The sequence below is a fragment of the Protopterus annectens genome, chromosome 3.part0, assembly GCF_019279795.1.
Source record: "Protopterus annectens isolate FY-2018-M chromosome 3.part0, PAN1.0, whole genome shotgun sequence".
In the NCBI taxonomy this organism is placed as follows: domain Eukaryota; kingdom Metazoa; phylum Chordata; order Ceratodontiformes; family Protopteridae; genus Protopterus; species Protopterus annectens.
Genome location: NC_056731.1, coordinates 433,419,764 through 433,438,887, shown reverse-complemented (window position 1 = coordinate 433,438,887; position 19,124 = coordinate 433,419,764).

Here is a 19,124-nt window from a genome sequence, read left to right as displayed (position 1 = left end):
AGTAATCCAAAAAACAAAGCACCAAGAAGAGGCTAGAAAATAAACTTTAGCGTACTGTAGTTTATTTGTCCGCTTTCATCCGAAGACTTCGTCAGAATACAAAAACCAGTAACCTCACAAACATATTTATAACAAGCACAATCAATCAATAAAAACAATTAAACAATTAAATGGGTTTAAGCTTTTTAAAGCTATATAAACCAAAAATAGTTTACATAAAAAAGGAATTAAATTCAATGGGTTTATTATGGATAATTCCTTATATTTTAAAAAACATTTGACATTAATCATGTCATTAAGACCTGGGTGAACTTCAGAATTAAGACTGATCTGCCATAAAGTCTCACGCTGTTCTAAGTAATTCTAATAATCTCCCCCTCTTGAATCAGGGTGTACCAATTCTAAAACGGAAAACATAAACTTAGAACAGCGTGAGACTTTATGGCAGATCAGACTTAATTCTGAAGTTCACCCAGGTCTTAATGACATGATTAATGTCAAATGTTTTTTAAAATATAAGGAATTATCCATTAATAAACCCATTGAATTTAATTCCTTTTTTATGTAAACTATTTTTGGTTTATATAGCTTTAAAAAGCTTAAACCCATTTAATTGTTTAATTGTTTTTATTGATTGATTGTGCTTGTTATAATATGTTTGTGAGGTTACTGGTTTTTGTATTCTGACGAAGTCTTCGGATGAAAGCGGACAAATAAACTACAGTACGCTAAAGTTTATTTTCTAGCCTCTTCTTGGTGCTTTGTTTTTTGGATTACTAGTGCCTTTTTTTTTCTTGTGAGTTTTATTTGCTTCCACCATGGCTGAGGTTATAGATGATCCATTACTTGGATTATCCATTCATTCCACACCTACGATGAAAGAAACCAATCCGGTCAACATTGGGACTTTGCTAATAAACACCTTGACTGACATTCAAAACTCGCTAAAATTCCTAATGGCTAAAGCGACTGAAGGTAGACGTGAATCGGATGACGACAATGTACGTGAAGGACTACAACGAACGGGAAGTGCCGGGGCGAATGCCTCCAGTCCTATCGGAAACTACGAAGAGTTGGATACTATTGTCAATGTGGAGAATTTTGACGCTGTTATACCTAAACCGCAACGACAATTAAAACAGCGAAGTGGAAGAAACTTCCATCCCACAGAAGTCAGAGGGCGTTTCAAGTCTGTAAGAGAACTGTTCGAGCACGCTGTAAATCCGTTCAGTTCTGCAGGTGAGCATTTTAAAAATGTAAGCAACGCTGACTTAAACAAGAAACGAGAAATACTAATTAGATTGTTAAAGCGTTACCGTTCTCTTGAATTGGAGAACGGGTATTTTTCACGCTGTATTGAACTGGACATTGTCCCAAAAGGACTTAGGTTCTTCAAATGTCCTAATGGGGTTTTTGTACATGATCCCATGTTCAAAGTGCTTACTGCTTTCTTTAACGATGCTGGTTTGAGACTGTTACAATTGTTAATTGATAATAACTGTACCAAAATGAATGGTTTGAAGGAAGAGATCATTCTTATTGAAGGTAGTTTGAAAAATATGGTCTCGGCTGACATTTTTGACAATTTCTTTTGCTCCATTTGGGACGAATTAGAACAACATTCAACAGAAATCATAAGCAGGAAACAGTCTAAATTAGGCCGTGACATTAATGCCTATCAAAACAACGTAGCCTACGATAATTTTGTTAACAAAAATTATCAAACCAATAATTTTAACACGAACAGCAATAGAAGATACCAACAGTATCCGTTGGTCAATGATAATAGAAAAACTTTCAGTAATGTTGTCTCTGCATCTGACTCAACTGGATTTGATAAAGAAGGTTGTACTAATCATCAAAATATTGGTGCTTCAACTACTGATAATAGGGATGGACCATCCCTTGTTCACCAACCTAATGGTGGTGATACTTGTGACCATACAGGGGAAGGACACATCATCACTAATATTATTGACTCTGACAACGGGACAAGTGATAAGTTCAAAAAGAAAGCTGATGTTGTTTCTAAAACTGGTGTGAATAGTACATCTTCTTCTTTTTTCATGAAGAAGGGACAGAACAGTTCGCATTCTGTTCTAACCAGAAGCCGCACTTTCTTGGCTTCAAATTCTTCAAGCGACGAAACATAGATAACAGCTATGAAAAATTTTCTATCATTAATTTAAGTAGTTTTGAACTTAGTAACAGTGAAATTAAAATTCTCAAATATGGTTTGAATTTCGTACCTAGCATAAGAGCTGATTTTAGTAAGACGATAGTTGACATTAAGATTTATACAAGGAAATTAAATTTGCTCTATTTGATGAATGATATTCCTATTATTAATAAGAATTTAATTAAACCTTCGAGTTTTTCTCCACCATTGCAGCATACCATTAAAGTTTTTGAAGAACTATGTATAGAAGAAATTAGACAGGCATTGGCTAGTAAACCAAAGGGCCCTTATAATTTAAATGTTGAGGAAAGGAACGCTTTACGTAAACTTAGAACCTTGAGTTCTGAACTGAGGTTCATGAAGAGTGATAAGGGTGGTAACATTGTGATACTACAGCAAAAGGCTTATAGAGAAAAAATGTTAAGTATTTTGGGAAATAGTGAAGAATATGAACCTATAAGCCTTCATGAAATTTTGTCTAAACAACGATTAATTTATTCCTTGTTATATGATGCCTTAATGTCAGGTTACATAAGTTATGAACTGTATGATTTTTGTATGGTGCATGAACCCAGAATAGGAGTTATATTCGGAACACCTAAAACACATAAATCATTAACTGATCCTCCACTTAGGCCCATCGTGTCATCCCCACACTCTATTACTGAAGGCATTTCCCTCATAGTAGATGCTGTTTTAGGACCCTGCTTGTTTAATGAAGATTCATATGTTAGGGATTCTTGGCATTTTTTGCAAAAATTCAACAAATTTGCCAAAAACAACTCTTTTGATAAAAAAACATGTACTTTATGTACCATTGATGTTGTTTCACTATATACTTGCATACCTCATCATGAGGGGGTTGAAGCTGTTCGTTGTTTTTTGGCTAAGAAGGATTGTGGTTTAACCAAAAATGCTATTTCCACCATTTGTGGGTTTCTTGAAATTATTTTAGATAATAATTTTTTTCTGTTTGAAAAAAATTTTTATAAACAGAAGAAGGGAGTGGCCATGGGCTCTGCAGCTGCTCCCGCCTATGCTAACTTGGTTTTGGCATGGTGGGAGCATCAGCATTTGCCCATACTACGAGATAAATACAATATACATTTTTTTTGCCGTTTCGTAGATGATTTATTATTTGTGATAGAAGGTGATACTGATGTAGTCAATACTTTTGTGACAGAAATCAACACTTTTTCTAGTTATTTAAAATTTACCTTAGGAAGTGTAGGGTTGAAAATTAATTTTTTGGATGTACTCCTCTGGTGGGATGATGAACAAAATAGGTTTCACAGTAGTATTTATCGTAAAAATTCATTTACCAATAGTTATTTACATTATAACAGTAATCATCCTAGGCATATAGTTAAAAACATACCACGAGGGCAGTACATTAGAGCCAGCCGTTTGACATCAAAGAATTGTCTGTTACAATATGAATTTGATTTCATTACTGAATTGTTCATAAATAGAGGATATCCTAGAAATGAGTTGGTAGATAGCAGCAACAACATTTTAAGTAAACGCTTTACAGAATATCAGCCATTGTTAAATTATTGTGAAAACAACGAACATCAACGGGGTTATTTAAAAAAGACAATATTGAGCATAGATTGGTTTGTTCTTTAGACATGACTGTGGATAGTGAACAAATACAACAAATTATCAAAAGGAATTGGAGAGTTATTAGAGGGCATTTTGAATTTTTCACATTTTGGGAGACAAACCATTTTTTGTTTCCAAAATGCTTTTAATATTAAGAAGGCTTTACAATCAGTTATTCCAAATACTATTAATGTCATTTCCAATAAGAGAGGGATGCACTGTTGTTTTGATTGCAACATGTGCAGGTACATTCTTGAAGGACCATATATTTGTCTTGAAAATTTTGATAGAACCTTTAGTGTACCTTCTTTTGTGAATTGCAACACAAAAGGCGTTGTATATATTAGTATTTGTTCTGGATGTTCTTGTTTCTACGTAGGTATGACTAGTAGAAGTTTAAAAATTCGTATTAGGGAACACCTGTATGCCATTAAACACAAAGATGATAACAATGCCTTATTTAAACATTCTGTTGTTTGTTCTTCATTTAAAAAGTTTATGTTTTCCGTTTTAGAATTGGTACACCCTGATTCAAGAGGGGGAGATTATAAGAATTACTTAGAACAGCGTGAGACTTTATGGCAGATCAGACTTAATTCTGAAGTTCACCCAGGTCTTAATGACATGATTAATGTCAAATGTTTTTTAAAATATAAGGAATTATCCATAAATAAACCCATTGAATTTAATTCCTTTTTTATGTAAACTATTTTTGGTTTATATAGCTTTAAAAAGCTTAAACCCATTTAATTGTTTAATTGTTTTTATTGATTGATTGTGCTTGTTATAAATATGTTTGTGAGGTTACTGGTTTTTGTATTCTGACGAAATCTTCGGATGAAAGCGGACAAATAAACTACAGTACGCTAAAGTTTATTTTCTAGCCTCTTCTTGGTGCTTTGTTTTTTGGTGAGCATGTGTGCTATTTATTGCCTCTTGGCCAGTGCTAGGGCATATTGTGCACACCTACATCTGCCTACACCCACAGTGGCTGGTAGTTCGCCCTCTGGCTCTTCACCTTCATTTGGCTGTGGTGACCTTGCCAGTGGTGGTAAGATGTGTGGCCCCTCCCCTTGGTGCTCCAGCTGAAGCTATTTTCTCAGAATAGCATAGCACAAATGGTGTAAAATTCAGCACATGTACTGAGATTGTAGTGCAGGGCTCCCTCAGATGTATATAGGCACCAGAACCAGAACTTTAACAGCTCAAATGCTCTTGTTTGAGCATGACCCTCATTGTAGTGTTCTTCAGTTGGTTTGTGTGCATTTCTGATGGGTGTCAACAGCCAAAGTGCAAGTGCATAATCTGAATCCCTCAGTGAATAACTCTGTAGGATACCCCCCTAAGAAAACATCTGATACAGTTGAGAGTTGTGCCAGATATTTGAATTGTGGTAACTGCCTGGATTGCCAGCACACATAGATTCAGGATGGCTCCCTTAGCATTACACATGACCTCGAAGTCGAAGTTAATGGAGTGGAAGCTATTTCTATTTATGTACACCCTTCCCTGTTCCTTGTGTGGTGCTTTAATTTCAATGTCTGCACAGTGTATAGTACCCAAGACTTCAGGGAAATGTGCTACAAGGTAAAACTCCTGCATAGTTGTGGCTCTGTCCTCAGATGTATGGGGAAAATATATGTAGTCAATGGCATGTTGTATCATAGCATCCAGGAATTAATGGATGATGATGCCTGTGACACCCCAGCATGTCCCCTGTTGGTGTCTGGAAGGTTCCTGTAGCTAACATTCTAAGTGCTACACATACCCGAGTCTCCACTGGTATTGGCTCCCCTTGGTTTGCCATTGCTATCATTGGGGACTACAAAAGATGTAGAGTTCTTGTAGTATGTCTCTATATATCCTATAGCAGTCTACAATTTCCACCTCATGCAGATCATGAAAAGTTAAACAGGTCTAAACTCTCTTCTCCTTCTTGGCTGCGGTCTATTAGCAGCAGCAGCAGCATAGACATGGGGCTGCTGCACATACACATGAAAAAGAGCAACAGCAGCCCATAACATTCTTTCCATGTAGCCCAGTTTCTGTGGTTGTATTCCAATAGGTTTTGGAATTCTCAGGGGAAATCAGCACTGAATCTACATGATTGCTTTAGAGTTTGTTGAATAGCTCCTCCATTTTGGATTGGTTGATTAGCATACAATACAGCTGCTTATGTTGTAATTGGCATGCTATGATGTTTACCATGTTTGCTTGGCTCTACATGCCGCGTAGAGCTGCTTACTGAATACAAAATGGTGCGCTATCATGTGTTTGTTGTGCCATGATGTGCACACAATTTTATTGGACCATGTAGACTTTATTTAATCTGCCCTTAAGTCTTTTGCATTGTGAGACTGTATTGCTTTGTTTAGCAAATGGCTATCAGTGTTTGTGATAAAAAATTTAAAATACAAGTTTTAAATTAAATCCAGATATCTGTAATAACTGTAGAAATAAAGATTAAAATGGTATGCACACTAATAGGTCTGAATGGTGTTTATGCTAACTGAGGAGAAATAGCCAAGTAATGAGACACTGAAATGGCTGAGGGGGGAATGGTGACTGCTGCCAGTGAGGAAGGTCTATCCATTAGCTTGCTTAGGGCCCAATTTGACCATGATCCAGTCTGTACTACCCTCTGGCGAGTAACCACCAGAGGCCATAGGTGACACAACTACCAGTCCACCCCACCACACCTACTGACATTAAATTGTCTGCAGTACCTTAGGGAAATATCCATGGTGGTGCAGCAGTAGCGTTGTTGCCTCACAGCAAGAGGTTTTCCTGTTTGATTCTTGGCTGGAGTGCAGGGAGTGCCTTCTGTGTGGAGTCTGCATGTCCTCGCCACGGTTGGGTGGGCGTTCGAAAGACATGCGTAAATGGGCGTGCCTTCGTTGAAGATTGGACGTTGAGCTGACACCTTGGTGTTCGTGAAAATCTACTGCCAATCATTAGCGGACCGGAGTTCCACTGTGGCGACCCCTAACCTGCAAAAGCCGAAAGACAAACAACAACAACAACAACCTTAGGGAAATAGGCTGTATCAGTAGATGAGATAGATGAGAAAAATAACTAAGGCAAAGGGGCAGGACATAATGATGACTCAAAAGAAATGTATATTGTTTTTCATACTCAGAGGGAGCACTTCAGTGTCTCAGATAAGTATATTTTTCACAGACTGTTTTTACAACCTCTGTATTTAGCAATGCAAGATGTAGTGTTATTTGATGAAAGACATTGTCAATGATGTAAGTTGTGAGAGACAGAGGGTTTGGAAAAATTCAAGGAGAATTTTTGAGAAAAGAATGACTATTGGGATTCAGAAACATTTGCCAAAATGTGGTCAGCAATCATGCATAATGAGAGGCAGTGCAGGGTATGTGCAGTTCAGATACAGAATTAGAGTGATTGCTGATGGCTGAGCAGCAGAGTCGATGACATGGTACTGAGCACTATATTTAAAATGATGGGTTGCATATATGCAAGTGAGGGAAAACTATATTGTAGTGTGATACATAAATATTTAAAGTCATTGACTTGAAGTGCCTCTGCTTGTGAATTTGACCATCATAAAATCTTGGTGTTACAGTAGGGGAATAATGGATGAATTTTAGGGGTAGCTCCATTACTAGTGACTATGTATATACAACTGGCTATAATTGCCATTAGTAGCCACTGTGTTGCTTGTCATCACCCTTGGAGGTACAGTGTCATATGACTGCCCTTAACATTTCATGGACTTCACGACACTGACATTTATAAGTTTGGTACCAAGTGGACAGTCACATATGTGTTGCCCTCATCTGCACACCTGTTGGAGTCATGGACTACATGTCCCTGTAGATATCTAAGGCATGTGTGGCTTTGAGAATACCAGTTACAAGGACCTTTCAGCTTACAACTAGGTGAAACTGTGATAGTATCCCAGGCATCTGTCTTAAGGATACCAGTTGCTTGATGCCATGCTACAGTATGTGGGAGAGCACACCACAGAGGAGAGATCCAAAAGTATGCTGGACTTTTATGGTATAGACTATTTTCCTGAGGTACTAGAGGCCATACACTGCACCCACATTGAAATTAAAGCCCCAGCTGGTGAGGAGGGAAGAAGGTTGGCTAACCCTAAAGGTTGCCACTCTGTATGCCTGATGGTTTATAATGCACAGGGTATAATCTACTGATTGTGTGTGTGTGTGTGTGTGTGTGTGTGTGTGTGTGTGTGTGTGTGTGTGTGTGTGTGTGTGTGTGTGTGTGTGTGTGTATGCAGACCATGCAGGAAGCACCCATGACTCCCACATATGACATACATGTGACTTATACTAACAGTTTGTGAGGGATAACTTTCACCATGGTTATTTTATTGTCAGTAACACGTGTGCCCTGGAGTCATGATTAATGTTACTAACCAGAAATCCACAAACTTTAGAAGACAATGGAAACAACTATGCCTTCTCTCAAACTTGGAAAATCATGGAATGTGTGTTTGGGCTGCTTAAGCATGAATGTATCAGGTGGTACCATGCAGTATGACACTAGCACATGTTGAAATATATTTTAATATGTAAAATGTTGCACAATATAATATAGAAGAAACAGCTACAGCAGGTGTGTGCAGGAGGAACATGTGTCACCCCCACCAGGTGGCAGAGAGTGCGCTTGATGAAGAGTGCATGGAGGACCAGGCAGGTGGGGATGATCACACGTGATGAAGGCCGGCATAATATGACCAAGGGGCAGTGACTGGCACATAGCTTTGGACCATAATAATACAAACACTACAACATAATGAATGCATACAAATCTACAGCCAAACTTTGGTTAAGAGGCATAAACTGGCCACACAGTGCAGCAGACAACGGCAAAGGGAATCCAAGTAACAAAGTTCAAAGAGCAAGGCACAGTTATTATTTGCACAGGTGGGAGCAAGAGCACACATGTGTTGTGTGCTGTGTCTTCAACCAAGAACTGTGAATGTGCTGTTGTAACTGAAACAACTTTGTACAGTGTAGGTATGGTGTTGGACTGGATGGGGCCTATTGTAAAATACTCCGAGGGACAACTGCCAGTGTGTGTGTGTGTGTGTGTGTGTGTGTGTGTGTGTGTGTGTGTGTGTGTGTGTGTGTGTGTGTGTCTGTGCATCTGTGTGTATGGAACTGGTGTCTGCAGTGAATTATTTATGCACATGCTGGGGTTGAATCTTACAGACAGGTCCAGAACACCTACAGAAGATGTGTGACTATCCCATACATGATCAAGTCCTTGGGAACTGCCTCTCCTCAGAGTCTCAAAGGCAGTAAAAGGTCTTTGACTAAAGGTATGTGCGCTGCATGACTGTGAGTGACAGACCATACTATATGTTAATCTGGCACAAGCATCATGCCCTTGTAGATATCTTCTTCTGCCTGTATGAACCTCCAAACTAGATGTTGAAGTGGAATTTTTTGTGTGATCATGTCCTAAGTCTCCAATGTCCATGATGACCATTTGCTTTAGAGCAAGACTTTCACTATTTATGGGATGCATGGCTGTCACAGTTTCCATGAGTAAGGGAGGACCTGAGTTGCTTCAGCAGGTGAAGGATCATGTCCAGAATGTCACACATGTTGGATCTGCTCTCCCAGAGCTCATTATACATAACTTGTTGTGCATGTATCATCTCTGCAAAGACAGATATGTTGCTAGTGTGTGCCTCTGTGATGGCCCTGCAGATTTGTTGTGTGGTAGTCAATGTGACAGCTAGATCTGTGGTGTGGGGGTTGGACCGATGTAATCTATGGTCTTTAGTACACCAACTTCCATACTTATCCCCATGCCCTGTAGAGCTTGCAGCTGGAAATTAGAGCTGTGCTACTGGGGAAATATACTTTTCTTACTAGCTCTGTCACCAACAACTTGACTTTCAGTAGTACTTTGTGTCACTTATGTGGGTTAAACAGGCATGGAGGCCATGTTCACTGCCTAGCTAGAGGATTTGGTTTGCACAGTTGTGTATAGATCACTGACATTGTGCTCCCTGGCCATGCCAGGTGTCAACTACCATCATCATCAAAGTCAGACTCATCTTTATCATCTTGCAGTGTTTGATATTCACAGTAGGGGAGCCAAATAGGAAATCACTTGTGAAGACATCAAAACATGGTGCACACTATAAGTATTACCCATCTCCTCTACTATATTCCAAGTGAAGAAATAATAAGCATTCAGAATAGTGGTATAAATGCAAATGATGTTCTTAGACAGCAGGAAAGAAAACATAATTGACTAAAATTCACTGTAATACACACATCAGATATTTGATATTCACAAAGCAGTACTGAAGCACAGATTGGTCATCCAAAATTGGGACTGCTGGGCTGAGCCATGACCATTATTTCCACTTCTGCCTAGCAATACACTTCCTCCAACCCCCCCTCCCCCGAAATAGTCAATATAAAAAGGAACATAAGCAGTACATATGCCATGCTTCACTTGCTGGCTAGCAGACCCATCAAGAAATCTACCAGGTGGCATACATAGCATTATCACTACCCTGCCCGGAAATGTGCACCACCTTCTGACATGCAGAGTATGTTCATCGAAGGTATTGCAGCTGTGTGGTTGTTCCTGCCCACCTACCCACCTCCATCACCACAAAGTAAAGCAAATCTTCAACATATAATGCTAGCCAGTACAGCATATTGTTTGCAGAGAGAGACTGACTTGAACCAGTCATGCCCCACATATAGTCAGCAGTTGTGGATATGTTGGATAGATAAAAGTATATCAACAGCATACTGTATCCCTGACACCTACACAAGATGTTAGTCAATGTGACACCTACACTAGGTGTTAGTCAATGCAATACTGTGTCACTTTACAAAGTCACATGTATTTGCTGGGTAGTGATTTACATAACCCCTAATATAATAGCACCTGGAGTTATCCTTGTCATTAGTGGTATACCCGCCTTGCTTTCCCTTCTTACTTTTGCAGTTACAAAAAAATATACTCAAGAATTCAGTAAATTCCGTGTAGCATTTGTGTGTAACCTACATGGCGTTTACATGTGTGTGAGGTGATGCAAGGTGAGCAACAGCCCTCATTGCATATTCATGTGTTTAATTCTGTGTTTAAATGTAAATAAATGAGGCTTTGTGGCTGGCTACAGTGTTGTCGGCTGGGAAACCATGTAAGCGAATATACATAGGAATCCTCCTTAAGTCAGAGCAGTGAAGGTCTGTGGTTTTGCATGGAATGCCACAATGACCACCAGGGCTTAACAGATAATAGTTTTCAAAGCTCTCAATCTCTTAGTGCAAGACTTCTAGACAAAGACCAACATAATGGGGAGACAATGACCCAGAAACAGAAACAGATTTGACATATTTACTCTTTAGAAATCTGCTAGAATAATGGGTTTACATGAAGATACATTTTCTGTAGGATTTGAAGTGTGAAACTCAAATGTATGTAATTATTGAGTCATAACCATCCTGAGATCATCCCGTTGCTATGGCTGAAAACCACAACTTTGATAAGGAACACACCAAAAGATTTATAAGGCAAAAACTGGACAGTCTGTGAAAATCTGGATAGTTGACTGGTATGATAGCTAAGTATATGGTCCAAACATAGTAAAGGGCAGTGTGTATAGTGCAGAGTGCTGTGAAATCCCATTCCTGGCATTTTGTACTGAAGTTGTGTAAATGATCTGTAAGGGTACATGGGCGCCACATAAAATAAACACTCAGGGATAGAGTGTGTATTGAATAGGGACACAGATGAATTGTAGGAATGAAACACAGGGAAAGAGGGCAGGTGAAACTACTTAATGTACAGCAGATGAGGGCATGTCAATGGAAAACAGTTGTAGCAGCAACACCAATCACATATCTATATAGTGGTACAGTAGGGACTGCACAGAGAAAATGTGTATTACATGACTGTCAAACAAAGTGACATAACAATGGGGAAGATGTCTATGTGAGATAAGCATCCTTATATGAACAATGCAAAGAACATCTATCATGGATGTTACATCTAATTGGGGTAGGGTGCATTTTGTGAAGATATGCAAACTGATTTGACTGAATATGAGTGTAATCTCAGCAGAGGTCCCCAGCAATGGAACACAGGTAAAGGCTCATGGACAACATTAAAAGAAGCAAGCACAATCATAGACAATATCAGAATAATACCACCAGTAATCCCATGTCTGCGACATAACATATGTGACTTAGAGGGATCAGACTTGACTCTGCACAAACACACTTGTACAACTATTATGACATGTACACACTCTATGAGGGTAATCATGCACACTGTCCTGGCACTGTAACATCTGCTGGAGGTGTTAGAAGGGACACTGCTATAGCTGTATGCGACATTATGATCAATACGGGCTAGCTGACTACTGTGCATGGCATATATATATATATATATATATATATATATATCTATATATATATATATATATATATATATATATATATATATATATATATATATATATATATATATATATATATATATATATATATATATATATATACATGTATATATATTTATATATATATATTTATATATATATATATATATATATATATATATAGAGAGAGAGAGAGAGAGAGCACAATCCACACTGTCACGAATGTTACCTATGCCATTAATGTTGTCAAACACCTATGTATGTACCGTGTGCATTACAGGAACAGGTAGCACACATGCATCTGGTGTAACAACTTGAAATGGGATTCTGCTCCATCAAAAAGTAATGTTTATGCCACAAAAAGAATACCTAGGTATGGCCAATAAGATGTGTGACAGTTCACTGTGACAAAGGTGGTACACTTCAGTTACAAATCACTGAATGATATGTAGGGAGGTACATGAAGAAGGGTGCATTGTATTCCATTACTGATGTGATGAAGGCTGTGAACTATGGAGGTATTATCTCCTCTGATGCGGATATCCTTCACAAATTCAGTAGTTATGTTACATACAAGGGAGTAGTCAGCACTGTGACCACATGCTGGTGGATGTTTCACTTACCATCTACCCAGGACACAGGTCACATACCTACTGGCCTGATTATAGTGTGTGATGTCCACATTATACTTGGGCTGTGTGCTTGTTTTCCTGATGTAACAAATCCCCCAGTGTTTTTGTCTCATTGCAGGTGTTATCATGGTTGTGGCAGCAATCTTTAGAGTGTGTTGATACTGTCTGTATTATACTAATATCACAGTTGGAGTCAATGATGTAATATAAAACCAGTTTGATCATCTTTCACTAGATCAGGTATTATATGATTTAATCATTTGCTAACATGGTCATAAAAGTTTTGGAATCAACATTTAAAAGAGAAATGGAACAATATGAAGAACATAATTTGGGATCCTTTTCTGACTCTAAGATAGGGGTGATCAGTGAATATTTCCAAGAAGAAGGAATATTCAGTGAGTGTCTGATCTCATCAAATGCACAAAAATTGTCAAACCAAACTTGAACTAAGTAAAACACTACCATAAAGGAGGCAATAAAATCCAGACACAGGATTGTTTAGCGCTTTCACTCACTTTATTCAAACTGAGCTTCTTCAGAAAAAATACCTCACTCACTACAGCCACTTAAATACAATTGTGTCACTAATTACGTGACCCACAATTTCACTCAAAATTGTTAAATAACTTTCAATACATAGTATGAATAAAATAAATAAATAAATATATACTAATTATATAATCATATAAATGTACTTATGTGTGTACATCAATTCAAGATTTGTACCTAACTTTATACCAATAAAACATACATAACATAGCCTCAAAAATAACTACCTAAGTCTTGCTAACTGCAAGAAACATTTAATATTAATGGTACCATTGAGACCTGGTTTTGGGTCAGCAATCCAAGATATTTGCCATAAGCTTTCACGGCATTCAAGCAACGTTTTATAATCACCAATAAATAAATCAGAGTTGACCTTTTCAAAAACAAAAAAAAATTTTTAAAAATGGGCAAATAGAAGCATGAACAGCCAAAGCATTAGTAACATCCTTCTTCTTTATGGCTAAGCAATGCCCATAAATCCTTCTATTTAGGGCTCTGATAGTCTTACCAATGTAAAAACTATCACACGAGTCACATTTAGCACAATAAACAACATTGGTAGTGTTACATGTATAATGATCTTTAGCCCAAAAAGTCCTTCTGATGTGTTTACATTCAATACAAGAAACATTGCTGATGGACCTATACTGTTTGCAATGTCCACATAAGAAACTAGCCAATGTACTAGATCTTATTGTTGGGACTAAGCTTATTGTTCTCTAATCATCATCTTCTTTCGGCTGTTCCCGCTAGGTGTCGCCACAGCAGATCATCTGTTTCCATTTCTTCCTGTCCTCTGCATCTTGCTCTGTCACACCAACCACCTGCATGTCCTCTCTCACCACATCCATAGACCTTATCTTAGGCCTTCCACTTTTCCTGTTACCTGGTAGCTTCATCCTTAGCATCTTTTTCCCAATATACTCAGCATCCCTCCTCAGCATATGTCCAAACCGACATAATTGTGCCTCTCTGGCTTTGTCTCCAAACCTTCCAACCTGGGCTGACCCTCTAATATACTTATTCTTAATCCTGTCCATCCTCGTCACACCCAGTGCAAATCTTAACATCTTCATCTCTGCCACGTCAAGCTCTGACTCCTGCCTTTTTGTCAGTGCCACTGTCTCCATCCCATATAACATAGCTGGTCTCACTACCCTCTTGTAGACCTTCCCTTTTACTCTTACAGGTACTCGTCTGTCACAAATCACTCCTGACACTCTTCTCCACCCACTCCATCCTGCCTGTACTCTCTTCTTCACCTCTCTTCTACACTCACCGTTACTCTGAACTATTGACCCCAAGTATTTAAACTCATCCACCTTCGCCACCTCTACTCCTTGCATCCTCACCATTTCTCTATCCTCCCTCTCATTCACACACATATATTCTGTCTTAGTCCGGCTGACCTTCATTCCTCTTCTCTCTAGAGCACATCTCCATCTCTCCAGGGTCTCCTCCACCTGTTCCCTACTCTCACTACAGATCACAATGTCATCTGCAAACATCATAGTCCACAGGGACTCCTGTCTGATCTCGTCTGTCAACCTGTCCATCACCATTGCAAATAAGAAAGGGCTCAGAGCTGATCCTTGATGTAACCCCACCTCCACCTTAAACGCATCTGTCACTCCCACCGCAGACCTCACCGCTGTCACACTACCCTCGTACATATCCTGTACCACTCTTACATACTTTTCTGACACTCCTGAATTCCTCATACAATACCACAACTCCTCTCTAGGCACCCTGTCATATGCTTTCTCTAAGTCTACAAAAACATAATGCAACTCCTTCCGACATTCTCTGTACTTCTCCATCAACACTCTCAGAGCAAAAAATCGCATCTGTAGTGCTCTTTCCTGGCATGAAACCATACTGCTGATCACTAATCATCACGTCCCTTCTTAACCTTGCTTCCACTACTCTTTCCCATAACTTCATGCTGTGACTGATCAATTTTATCCCTCTGTAGTTACTACAACTCTGCACATCACCCTTATTCTTAAAAATCGGTACCAAAAGACTTTTTCTCCATTCCTCAGGCATCCTCTCACTTTCCAAGATTTCATTAAACAATCTGGTTAAAAACTCCACAGCCATTTCACCTAAACACCTCCATGCTTCCACAGGTATATCATCTGGGCCAACAGCCTTTCCATTCTTCATTCTCTTCATAGCTATCCTTACTTCCTCCTTGTTAATCCATTGTACTTCATGATTTACTATCCCTACATCATCCAACCTTCTCTCCCTCTCATTCTCTTCATTCATCAACCCCTCAAAGTACTCTTTCCATCTGCTCAACACACTCTCCTCACTTGTGAGTATGTTTCCCTCATTATCCTTTATCACCTTTACCTGCTGCACATTTTTCCTAGCTCGGTCCCTCTGCCTAGCCAATCGGTACAGGTCCTTTTCTCCCTCCTTAGTGTCCAACCTTTCATATAACTCTTCATATGCCTTATCCTTAGCCTTTGCCACCTCTCTCTTTGCCATGCACCTCATCTCCTTATACTCCTGTCTACTTTCTTCATCTCTCTGACAATCCCACTTCTTCTTTGCCAACCTCTTTCTCTGTATACTCTCCTGTACTTCCTCATTCCACCACCATGTCTCCTTGTTGTCCTTCCTCTGTCCAGATGTGATACCAAACACCTTTCTAGCCGTCTCCCTTACTAGCTCTGCTGTAGTTACCCAGCTATTTGGTAACTCTTCACTGCCACCCAGTGCCTGTCTTAACTCATCCCTGAACTCCACCTCACAATTACCCTTTTTCAATTTCCACCACTTGATCCTTGGTGCTGCCCTCACACTCCTCCTCCTCTTCTTAATAACCAACGTCATCCTACAAACCACTATCCTATGCTGCCTAACGACACTTTCTCCGGTCACCACTTTACAGTCTCCAATCTCCTTCAAACTGGCCCTCCTACATAAGATATAATTCACCTGTGTGCATCTTCCTCCACTCTTGTATGTCACCCTGTGCTCCTCCCTCTTGTTAAAATATGTATTCACCACAGCCATGTCCATCCTTTTCGCAAAATCCACTACCATCTGACCTTCTGCATTCCTTTGTTTAACACCATACCTACCCATCACTTTCTCATCCCCTCTGTTCCCTTCACCAACATGCCCATTGAAATCTGTTCCAATCACCACTCTCTCACCCTTGGGTACAGTCATCACGACTTCATCCAATTCACTCCAAAATTTTTCTTTCTCATCCATTGCACACCCAACTTGTGGAGCATACGCACTAACAACATTCATCATTACACCATCAATTTCCAGCTTCATAAACATCACTCTATCCAACACTCTTTTCACCTCCAAAATACTCTCAGCATACTGTTCCTTCAGAATAATTCCTACGCCATTTCTCCTCCCATCCACACCATGATAAAACAATTTGAACCCACCTCCGATACACCTAGCCTTACTCCCCTTCCATCTGGTCTCTTGCACACACAATATACCAACTGTCCATCATATCAGCTAGCTCTCTCCCTATACCAGTCATACTGCCAACATTCAAAGTTCCAACCCTCACTACCATAGTCCTAGCCTTTCTCCTCTCCTCCTGCCTTTGGCCATGTCTTCCACCTCTTCTCCTCCTTCGGCCAACAGTAGCCCAATTTCCGCCAGCACCCTTTACTGTTCTCTAATATGGGCTTAATATGTTAATAATGAGTACATTTATATGATTATACAATTAGTATACATTTACTTATTTATTTTATTCATATTATGTATTGAAAGTTATTTAACAATTTTGAGTTAAACTTTGGGTCACGTGATTAGTGACACAATTGTATTTAAGTGGCTGCAGTGAGTGAGGTATTTTTTCTGAAGAAGCTCAGTTTGAATAAAGTGAGTGAAAGTGCTAAACAGTTCTCTGCTTGGATTTTATTGCCTCCTTTTTGGTGGTTTTTTACTTAGTTCGACATTGGTTTGACAATTTTTGTGTGTTCATTTTTTTCATCATGATTGGAGGCAAATTGACACAGGACAGTAATCTGAACCTCACAATACACTCTACTCCTGGAGATTTGGCTGGTTTTATGGATCAGTTGACTTCCATTATTACGGGGGCCATTTGTGAAGGTTTCTCCAGTCTTTCCGGTCACCATGGTAACTGTAATCAAGGTTGTGAAGCACGCAGTGTGAACGTAGATCCTTCTGGTTTGAATACTCAGATGAACAGAGGTGGGTCAACTTTGAATGCGGTTGACAAGGGTGTTTCCTCTGTTTCTTTGCTTTCAATTAATGAAAACCTTACCAGGAGTATTTTTCAACTGGATTCAAATCCTTTTTCGATGTGAAGGAGAATGCTAACCCTAAACAAATAAGTGCAATGGGGGTGAACAACGTTGACCATGAGTTTGAAACTTGCGAAAATAATATTTTCAAACTCAAGAAATTAGCAATTAAAGTAGTGTCTTTACAGTTGGAAGTACAATATTTTGAATAGAATATTAGACTAAATTGTGTACCACAAGGATTAAGGGTTTTTAAATTTCTGAATTGTGTTACACATAGTGACACATTTTACAAATAGCTTGTCGAATTATTCAACAGTACTGGTATTTCATTGATGAAAGCTCTGGTTGCACATTATAAGAAAGACATTGATTCCATTAAAAGTAAATTAGAGACATTGGACTGTTGTATTAAACAGTCGCCTTTTTTTCTTCTTTCCACATGCTATATTCTGGTATTACAGCTAAAGTGAAAAGACACAGGGCGTCTGTTATTGTCAGGAAATGGGGCAAGCTTAAGAGAGATTTATTATCGTACTCTACTGGTTCAGTGTATCCACTTAATTTTAAAGCTTTAGGCCAGGGCAAAAAAAAATCTTATGGCACTGTGACTAACTTGGGTGATAACAACAAGAAAAATAACAATTCCTCTAGTGGTTTGGAAACTTTGGGAAACTCTTGTCAATGTGATATTAATCAAATAATGATGAAACAGTTAGTCAAGTAGGCCAAGTTTTAGCTGGTCCATCAGGCACAGCTAATACGGCCGGCCCTTTTCTGATGGATTCCTCTGGCAACAAAAAGACTTCAAAATGGTCACGGCAAGTAAAGACCAAGAACAAGGGGAAAGGGAAGGGTCGGAAAAGGAATTAGCTTTTGAAATTAATGTTATAAATTTAAGTGAAGATGGACTAAATGAGGACATTGTATCTGTTTTAAAGTGTGTTTTTTTCTTTTATTCCATCTAACACTGTTAATGTTGCAAGACTGATTGTAGATTTTAAGTTGTATTTGAGAAAACTTAATTTAAAATTTATTTTTGACGACATGTCAGTGGGGAATAATGAATCAACAAATTTTAAGAGAAAAAGTACGTACAATCCAGCTTTAAATTCTATCATACGGGTTTTTGGCAGCCTCTGTGAACAACAGTTTAGAAATTTAAGAAAGTCAGATGTTTGTGTTTCTAATCTTTCTCAAGGTGAAAGAAGGGCGTTAAGTGATTTAAGTAAAAATAAGGAGCTTAGAGTTGCGAAAGCAGACAAAGGGGGTTCAATAGTTATGAAGACTCTTTCCATCTGCTCAACACACTCTCCTTGCTTGTGAATACATTTCCCTCATTATCCTTTATCACCTTTACCTGCTGCACATCTTTACTAGCTTGGTCCCTCTGTCTAGCCAATTGGTACAGGTCCTTTTCTCCCTCCTTAGTGTCCGACCTTTCATACCACTCTTCATACGCCATATCCTTAGCCTTCGCC